The sequence below is a fragment of the Hipposideros armiger genome, unplaced genomic scaffold, assembly GCF_001890085.2.
Source record: "Hipposideros armiger isolate ML-2016 unplaced genomic scaffold, ASM189008v1 scaffold_543, whole genome shotgun sequence".
Lineage (NCBI taxonomy): Eukaryota > Metazoa > Chordata > Mammalia > Chiroptera > Hipposideridae > Hipposideros > Hipposideros armiger.
In genome coordinates, this window is record NW_017731893.1 from 957,834 (window position 1) to 968,593 (window position 10,760).

Genomic DNA, 10,760 nt, shown 5'->3' on the forward strand with positions numbered 1-10,760 from the left:
AACCAACCTCATGAATCAAGCACCCCAACAGTACTACTACTAGATGACAAGGGACTAAGTTTATTTGCAAATGGTCATGTGCATCTGATGTCCATTCCCCTGAGCAACACTCATTAACAGACACAATTGACTATGTATTCTTGTGAATGTACATAAATTTCTCTAGCCTCTCCACATATTTATCTCTGTGTCTAGAATAGAATTGAGAATATCAGAACTCATTCATTTATTTACCCCACGCTCAATTGTCATTTATTTGAATTACAGGGATCTATTCAATATTAACATCAAACGAGTGACTTTGCTATCTGGCTTAATCACCCAAACTCTTGTTTCACCTTTTATACACAGCATTTCACCCATGTTAATCAGATGTACATGACATTAAAGCTCATTTATGGAAAATATTTATATATATATATATATATATATATACTGAATTTTATTTATATTTAAATGTATTTTAATATAAACTATTAAAAATTAAAATTATACCTAGATAATCAAAGAGTAAAATTATAGTCAGAAATATCCATCGTCCAATAAATACATTAATCAGGTGTGAGAAATTACAGAAAACTTGAAATTCATGGTCGCAAGAGGGAAATATAGGAAGGTAAACTCAGTGTGCTGTGAATCTTTTAAGTGATTTCAGTGCAAAGAGACTAGACATTCAGGAACTACTTTGGAGAATACTTGCCTAGCTGTGTTCCCTTCCCAGCCATCGGTTCTGTCAGCTGAGGCGATCTCTCGAGGCTTTCTCACCAGGAAATGGAAATAAGTCCATTATTTGTAAGAGATTAAATATTGATCACAATTTTATATTTATTTCATATTAAAATCTATATGTAAGTGCTTCATTATTGAGTTCAATTTTGGTATGATTATTCAGTTCAAAAAGCAACACAAAAGAATTGGCTTCTGCTGTCAACATAAGAAAAATTAATACTGCAGCATATAAAATTATGGAGATAACAGTCTGTGTCATTTTGTGAGGTGTAGTGTGTGAGATTCACCAAAAAAATAAATGTTGATAAATGAATGCAACATTAGGAAATATTGGAGGCAACGTGGCTGAAAGGAAAATTAGCACGTGTGCCGTAGTCAGAAAGCAAGTGCTCCTGGCTCTGCCACTGAAAATTATTGCCATTTTAATTTGTAAAATGGCAATAGTTATAATAATAATAATAATAATAATAATAATAATAATGATATCTACTTTATAAAAATGTGAAGGTTAAATTTGTTGTTCCATGTATAGCCCTTGAAAGATTCCCAAGTGTATATTAAACTCTCAATAAATGTGAGCTGTTACTAAACAAGACATATTTTTAAAAGTCATCACAGCTTGTATCCTGAGCTTGTGAATTATGTAAAAGTATACTGAAAACTGGCATTTCTAATTGTTAAGATAGCAATCCCAGAGACCTTGCATAACACTCTGAGACAATCATTGGAAATGAGCTGATTTGGGTGTTTCAATTACTACGTTATTGTAAGAATTAACAAAGAGCAACACAACTCTGTATACAACAGCATTGCAGTGAAATCCAAATAAAAATTTGCCAACTAACCCCTTCCCTCCACAAAATGGTGATGAGGAGCAAACTCCAGAGATTTCAAAGGACTGCACAATTTTACAAGTAAACACTAAGTGCAGGGGAAAAATTGAGGTAGAATGGGTATATGTATAAGATGTTAGCCTTGGTATGAGATTTCATTTCTCTTTCTTTTATCTCCTCTGTCATTTCTCTACTAGACATTTCCCAGCACCTTGCTGTCCGTTAGTGCTTATTTATCATACACCATATTTAATACCAAGCATGACATTGTATTGATCAGCCCATTATGTCTTTCCAGTTTGTCCATCTACTCTGTTCTGATGGTTTTACACATTAGCTCTTTTGAATGAAAGTGTAATTTGATTCAGAGTCTCCTGGTACATACTACATCTTGAAAATATGTTAGGCACTTCAGTAAGCTGCTTTGCCCAGTAAGTTCTTTCTGGGCAAACGACAGTAGGTTTTGCTTTTATCTGCTGACCATTTCTTGTTCTACTTTGCAAGCTTTCCTGCCTCTGCCTACCTTTTGCATATTTTTCTTCATGTTTTTATTCTAGATTCTCTTCAAATCCTAATCCTTGTGGTCTGCTTGGATGATCTCTTCTTCAATAGCTCCAGTTATAACCTATATGGTAAGTGACTCCAAAACCTAAAACCCTAGGCTAGTCCTCTCAATTCCTGGTCTTATTATAACTCCATGTGGATGTCCAACAGACATCTAAACTTAGTATGACTACACCGGACTAATTATCCTCCAAGCCAACCTATTGCATTGAGTAACATAAACATGTCAATTATCCTTAACTCCCTACTCCACTTAAATCCCACAGCCAGTCAGTCACCAAGCCCTGATGAAACCATCTTATAAAAACTTTCTAATTAGTCCTTATCTCTCTCCATCTCTATTGCCACTACCCTATTCCAGGCCACCAGCCTCCTTTGCTTAGGTTATTCCAAATCTTCCAAAATGGTTACCCTCCATCCAAAACATTCTCCAGGAATGCTATCAAAGTAATCTGTCTTCAGCTTGAATCTAATGGTGTCACTCTTCCATTTAACCCCCCTCCCCAATAACTTCTTGCTCTCAGAATAGAATTGAAACTGTTTTGACCCCTAAGGACTTTCATGTCCTGGCACCTCCAGGAGTCAATTTGTTTAGTGGTGAAAGCATAAACTTTGTGATTACATGCCTGGATTTAGATCTTAAGTGGTCATCCATCCATCCATCCTTCCATCCTTCCTTGCATCCATCCAGCCATCCATCCATAATTGAATAACACTGTGTGCCTGGGAAAGTTCTTTTCTCTTGAATACAGCAGTGAAGAAAACAGACAGAGCCTGCCCTTCTTGAGCTTTCATTCTAGTGGCACAAGATGAGCAAATGTGGTGTGTCGGATAATGCTGGAGTGCTCTAGAGCAGTGGCTGTGACGAGATTGCTGTATATATTTAGTGGCATTCAGAAGTGGAAGAAAGAGGGCAAATGTCTGAGGTAGAGAAGTATTGAATACACTAATGTGTCTCTTAACTACAGAAATACATCTGAGAAATGCTTTGTTATGCGATTGTCATTGTGCGAATATCATAGAGCACGTTTACACAAACCTAGGTGGTATAGCCAACTCTACACCTAGGCAATGTGGTGTATTGCTTCTAGGCTACAAGCCTATACAGCATGTCATTGTACAAAACAACATGAGATTAAATCAAGCACAAAAGAAAATGATGCAACGAAGAGGTGGTAAACACACGATGTATGAGGCTGCTACCGGGGTAAACAATACACTGTTTTATAGCAATTATTTTGGGGGGGGCAAGAAAAGAGAATAGACTTTAAAATAACAATAAAAAGTATAGTATAGTAAATACATAAACCAGTAACATAATCATTTATTATCATTATAAAATATTACACATTAACATAATTGTATGTGCTGTACTTTTAGACTAGCAGCACAATAAGTTTGTTTACACCAGCATCAGCACAAACACATGAGTAATGCATTGCTTTATGACATTATGATGACATTACAACAGCTATAGCGTCACTAGGTGATAGGAATTTTTCAGCTTCATTATAATCTTATGGGACCACCGCCATCTATGAAGTCCATCACCAATTGGAACGTTACATGGTATATGACTGTAAACTTTCTTTTCCCCCAAGTAAGATTATCTTGGGGCTAAATAAATACACTTTAAAATGTGTTTATTTTAGTACCTAAAAGAATCTCTAGCTGCTGCATGGAGAAGAGGCTATGAGAAAATAAGAATGGGAGCAGGGAGATGGTTAAGAGAAAATTTGCAATTGTCCAGGACATACGTAAAATTAGAGTAATAATGGTGGACATGAGGGATGGTCTGATTCGGAGCATGTTTCTAAAGCAAAGACCACAGCAATTGATGATGCGTTAGATTTAAGGATAGGAGAAGAGGGCAGAGTGTCAAGGGTTACTTGTAGGTTCTGACTTGAGAAACTTCAAGTGGTGGAGACATTCACTGAGACGGAAAAGAATGAGGAAGATCTCATTTGGATTTCAGAGGGGGAAATCAACGATCAAGAATTTGTTATGTGTAAGCTGCCTGGCACGTGTTCAAGTGGAGTTGTTAAATAGGCAGCTGGATATGACAATATGGAGTTCAGGTGAGCAGTTTGGACTGGGATATAACATTGACTATCATTTGCATATAATGGTTTTAAAGCCATGGGATAGAACGAGGATACGGGGAAATGAGTGTTGACCAGGAGTGTGCTAATGACTGTTTAATGAATGACTCCGCATTTTAAAAAAACATGTATATTAGCAGATTATTCTACTGTGTAGACAGGACTTGCTCTCTCTAATTTACCACAGTCCCCACTGCCCACTTGGCTATGCAAATGTATTTACATAGGCCTTATTCACTCATCTATGTTACCTGTCTGGCCCTTTTAACACTGGAGTTCATTAAACAGGAGTAGTCCCTTTTCTGGGTCCTTTTCTTTACTCCATGCTGTATTACATGCTATTTATCTCAAATGTCACATTGCCGTAAAATTGTGTGTCATGAGTTCCAGCTTCTGAAGACCCAGACCATTGTCAGTCGTGGCAGCAAAAGGACGAGCTAGAAATACTCCACTTTCTAAATATGTTTTTCAATGCATATGAAGGTTATTTCATTACCTTGAAATTGTTTAATTTCTTCAGGTTGAACTTGAAGTTGTCACACTGTATATAGCTGCTAGGGTGTGGGTGGCTCAGAAATTATGTTTTCAAGAGAAATTACCAAGCTACCTTGAGTAATAATAATATACATGTTTTGGGTATCTTCTTGGGGGTAGACAATATTGGTATGTAAGGAATAGCAATACATTAGTTTTGATTAGTTTTCAAAGTTGAGACCAACAGGTTTAAAGAGATATTTAAAAACACATTTCACAATACGGAAAAGAAGACTCATTTTACCTTAATTTTTTCTTTAAAGTAAAGCAATAGCTTCAGATATAATAAAAAGGGTCACAAAAGTAATTTATTATGGAAATGATTCAGTGTGGAAAAATTATATTCCAAAGAGTCATGAACCAGATTTGTCAGTAGGTGAATATAAGGATCGTAGGGTTACAGTTGGATGCTAAATAATACCTGAATTAATTGCTCTCTCCCCGAGGGCATAAGGTTAGCTTTCAGCCATATGAGATAATTTTTAAAGTGATTTTTTTCTCATGTGGAAGATGTATGAAGTATAACTAAAAAGTAACGGAAAAAAATTCATGTTAAAACCAGAATCATTACTTTATAGTCAAATAGAGGTCATGATTTTCCCTTTTTACATTTTCATCCTTCTTTCCATTCTCTTTGTTATCTTCTTCTGCTCCACCTGCTTTTCCTTTCATGGGTTTACATGTCTTGTGATATTTTTCTTTTTCCTGCAGAGCATAGATACAATTTCCAGTGCGGCACTCGATATGTCCAAGACCTAGGATGCTCCTTGAGAGGCAAGGTGCTATTTTGAGGTAAGTTATAGCATGAAACTGCATTAGCTACCTCATTTGTGAAAATTATACAATTCCCAGATATGTGGTAAGCAATTGCTGGCAAAAACACAATCCTAATGGTTTTCATAACTGATGTTTTCAAAACCAGAAATATCTCTGACCATGTTGCATCCCCCTTTTAGGACTTTAGTGGTAAGAAAGGATTCTGTATTTTATGAGTTTTAGTAGTATTATATCTATTACATTTAGACATTTTTACTGTTATAGTTCTATAGCAGAAAGACTGAAGGAGTTTTTTTCTTCGTCTTCTACTAGTTGGTGACATACTAATGGAACTATATATTTATTCTTTTATTAGTAGAACTCCAGGAATGTATTTTTTGTGACAGATGATCCCACGTGGAGTATGAGCATTTTTCAGCTAGTCCTTTACATTACCTTTAAAATAAAACATCATTACACCATTCTGTTTACATTTTTCAATAAAATGTAAGATTCGATGAGGACTCTCCCAGTTAATTTTTAAAGTATTTTGTCCTACTTGAGAATAACCTTTGGAATTAAACTTTCTGCAATGCTTATTGGTCTACACATTAATTATAAACGACTTGACCTTAATCAATTTCTCTTCTATCTATTAGTCCAAATTCATACTTAGTTTTTAAATAACTTAAGGAACATGATCTGACTCATGCAAAACTTCCATTGACTTTTACTGGAGTCAGTGAAATTTTGTCAGACATCCAGCATCTAATTCATTGTTACATTCCAGGATACCAACTACAAACGAGAAACTGGTGAACTTGGTGCCATATAGCAGGTTAATGTTCTTTTAATGTTTTTCTTGGTCTCAATGGAATTTTTTGATAAATACATAGCATTTATAATGACATTTAGATTCCTGGTAGATAACTATTAATTTATAATATATGCATATTCTTAATGATTTTATTATATAAAATATTAACATGACCATTTATTATCATTATTATTTTTTAACATTAGTTTCTAGGCACTCTAGTTTGTGTACAGAAAGAATAAATTCTTGCTGATTGTTCATTCTTAAAATATTTAGGCATAATTTTAATGGCAATATTGGATAGCTGAAAAATGTTTCTCAAGTAGGTAGAAATGAATTAAAGATTGCCTAAAGTACGATGAATTGAAAGGAAGTTAACAATTCCAGAATGATTGGGGCTTAAGGGCACATATTCCACCCCAACCAAAAAAGTATCTTTCATCAAAGTAAAGCAACCACTGGGGTAAGGTGGAGTGGGATGGGGAGGATGCTTACTTTGGGAATGATACAAAACGCCGAGCTCAGACATCAAAGAATGCCTTCCAAAAAAGGTAGAATTTAGAAGCAAATTAAAGGAAGATGTTATTTCTTTAGAAAGCATAACAGTTTTACGGGAAGTGGAGGAAATTCTGTCAAGCTCTGCTAATATCTGAAGGACCAAGATCGGAGCTGCAGGCCAACTCTGAGAAAGGATGGGGCCTTGGGGCCTCTGTCCCATCACAGTTCATCAACATTCTTAGGCCAAGCTGGCATTTCTGGAATGTAAAGTGAGCTCCCAGCCCCTTCTCACTTTGTTTCTCTGATCTGGTTTTTTGATAGTTGCCTGAGTTCCCTGAGACAAAGAAGGGGATCTCCCTCATATGAAGGGGTAGGTCAGTAATGGAGAAGGACAAGAATAAAGAGACCAGAGGAAGTGGAGAAGGAAGTCTCAACCACAGGGCAAACAATTAAAAATAGAGGAAGCAGCATAACGCACAGAAAACTGAAGCTAAGATGACAGTCGGTTACCCGGGCTCTAACCTTGAATCACTGATTACTAGGTGTGTGCTATTGAGCAAGTCTCTTAACCTGTTTGCACCTCAGGTTCCTCATCTATCATATGAGGATAATGAACACCCAATATGTGAGGATGAAATGATAATATATCATTTATATAAAAAAGGGATTATGACTGCACCTAGCACATCCTAAATGTTCCATAAATGCCAATTGCTTCTATTAAATTAAGTAAAAAGTAATTTAACAATTAGTTTAAATGATCAAATATTGCTAGTATTAAATCTAAATGAAATTAGATTGTCATTATTATTTAAAAGATGAACCCCCAAATTAGGTTGACAACAGTCTCTGTGGTGTATTTACAATTGAAATAAAGTGACTCAAAAGTTAAAAAATAAATGACAGTGTGGGAGAAAAGCATTCACCCCGTGTCATATTATCCCAACCACAGAATAAAGGTCAGGCTCTTCACCCCTCGACGCTGGCCCGGCCCTGGCTAAGCTGTGTACATGAGGGATGGACAGCCAGCGGCCTGGCTGGGGCCTATGCTTTGTGTCCTGGCTGAAAATGCTATGGAGAGGATCTGATTCATGCCTTAAATTTGGGGAATTAAGTGAGCTGAATGGAAGGGTACTGTTGGAGAGGACTGGCAAATCTTTGTGGCCTTAAATGAAGCACAGCAGGAAAAGGGACATGGGGAGAAAGCTTGTCCAGTGGGGAACAGACAGGGAAATTCATGGATGTGGTGTATTCCCATGCAGGGAGTGCTTTCCACCCTGCTTTCTGCTCTGAGACCACTAAGTGACAGCAGCAGAGTCCCCTATTACACTGTGTTTCTTCGGTTAAGGTTGGGCTCTTGATAGGGTATAATGTCATCCTGGAGAATGGGGGAGGCTGGGAATTTGGGGCCCCCTGAGATACATTCCAGTGCAGGTCCCCCTTCCAGGTGTGATGCGATTTCCCTTTAGGAAGATATCCCGTGACCACAGCTTGGAATGCAGAATGGGCTTTTGGAAGTTAAGTGAAGGCAGATTAAGGGAGAAAGGCCCTTCACTGTGACTTCTAACTGATGTTTCCCTTCAGGGCCTGAAGGCTTAAGCCTTTATTTCTAGAAGAATGGGAAGAGGAGGAGCTAGTCCCATTTGTTGCTAAGCAACCAAAGCTTTGCAGGCCTCATTCTCAGGTCACACGTTTGCAGCTATTGAGAATCAGTGACAAGGTAGATGTAGCGATGCAGGAAGAAGCCTCTCCTTTCAAAATTTCCTGGCTCTGTATTTTAAGCGATGGAGTTCTCAAGAACAAAATTGATCAAAGTTCTTCATAATGGTGTTTTCAGTAATAAGCCAGGCCTGAAAAAGAGGGATACGTTTCAGACGTAAACCAAAACAGCCAGAGCATCTTATCTTCCCATGCGAAGCCCAGGCCCAGGACAAAGGATGCCAAGAATCAACTTAACAAGAAATACATACAGCCATACATACAACCTGCGTGAAGCAAAGACACAAACCAACCAACCCAGTGAAGGCCCTGAAAGGATGTCTGACCGAATGGAGATACATGGCATGTTTTTGTTGGGAGGATACGTAGTGTAAAGGTGTGAGTTTTCTACAAATCCGAAAATCTATTTGTAAATTCAACACAGATCCCCTCTTTTTTTTTTTAACGTGACAAAAAAAATCCTCATTTATTTGGAAAACTAAATATGTAGAGATCTTTAGAAACATTCTGAGAAAGACGAGTAATGAGAAGGAATTTACCCAAAACATAGTAAGCCATGTTGTTAACATGTGACTATTGAAACAGCGTAATGCTGTGTGATCCCAGCACAGGAATAAACAGGCAGATCAATGGAAGAGATTTAAGAGTCCAGAAGCAGACACACATGGGAATTTAGCAAACATTGTAGGTGACATTTCAAATCAGTGTATCGATTGGATTTTCAAAACAAAACAAAACAAAAACAATTTTAGAACAAAGGGCTTAGCATTTGCAAAAATATAAAGTTGGAGTCTCACCTCCCATTTACACCAAAATAAATTCTAATTTTATTTTGAGATTTAAAATTAGAGATTTAAATTGAAAAAAATAAGATCAGAAATGATGAGAAGAAAATTTGGATTAGTACTGTTATAATCCTGAAGTGGGGAAGTGTATCAGTCAGCTCAGGCTGCCATCACAAAATACCACAGACTATGTGGCTTAAACCACAGATATTTATTTCTCACAGTTCTGGAGGCTGGAAGTCCAAGACGAGATCAAGGTGCCAGCAGGCTTGGTTTCTTCTGAGGTTTCTTGGCTTGCATATGCCCCCTTTTTGATGTGTCCTCAAAATTCATATGCTGAAGCCCTAACCCCCGATGTGACCGTATTTGGAGACAAGATCTTTAAAGAGCTATTTAAGTTGAGGACATAAGGGAGGGGTTCTTAGCCAATAGGACTATTGTTCTTATAAGAAGAAGAAGAGGTACCAGGAATGCGTGTGTATAGAGAAAGGCCACGTGAGGAAATAACAGAAAACGCTTTCTAAGTATTACCTCAAAGGCAGAAAACAGTCATTAATTTTTCTAGAAATAAAAGGAATTCAAATAAAATCATAGCAACCTCGTCTTTCATTGATTTACTTTTAAAAATTGGTAAGCCACAGCGTTAGTGAGAGTATGGGGATATCAGTACTGTATAACATGGCGCACACAGTGCAGATGGGATTGTAACCTGAAAGAAATACTGTACAGGGTGACTTGGCAATTTGTAATCTCTTAAAAGAATGTGTATGCCTCTCCATTTCTTAGGCTTTATCCTAAGGAAATAGTCCAATGGGTGAGCAAAAATGTCTGTACAAGAATGTTAGATTGCTTCAGGTAATGAACATAGAGCACAAATTTGATATTAGTAAATAGGGGATTGGATGAACCAATTAAGATACCAGTTATACAATGAAATACTCTTCAGTCATTAAGAACTATATAGTGGACCAGTTCTCTGGATATGAACATAGACTCGCTAAGATGTAATGTTAAGTGAAAAATAAAGCTGGTTGCAGTAGGTTTCCATTTTTGTAAAAAATATAAATAGAAGTACATATAATGAAAAGTGGTGTATATATAGTCCGAATTGTCTATAGTGAACATATGATATTTTGCTAATCAGAAAAGAAAGCTATTTTTATTCTTTTTAAAAAATCAACCATTTATAGACATAAGAAGCATATTTTATATACTAAAAGTATATTTAAAAATATATAGGAAGCATATTTTAAAAATAACAGTAAATGGAAGTAGATAAAAGACTCTTGCTAGAGAAGGCTCAGAGAATAAAGAGAAAAGGACTTAAAATTTGATCTATGAGTTTAAACATTTGGAGAGCACGGACTTAGGTATTTCCTGTGAAAGTTTTATGCTGTCCATAGAAAGAATGTGGTAACTGAGA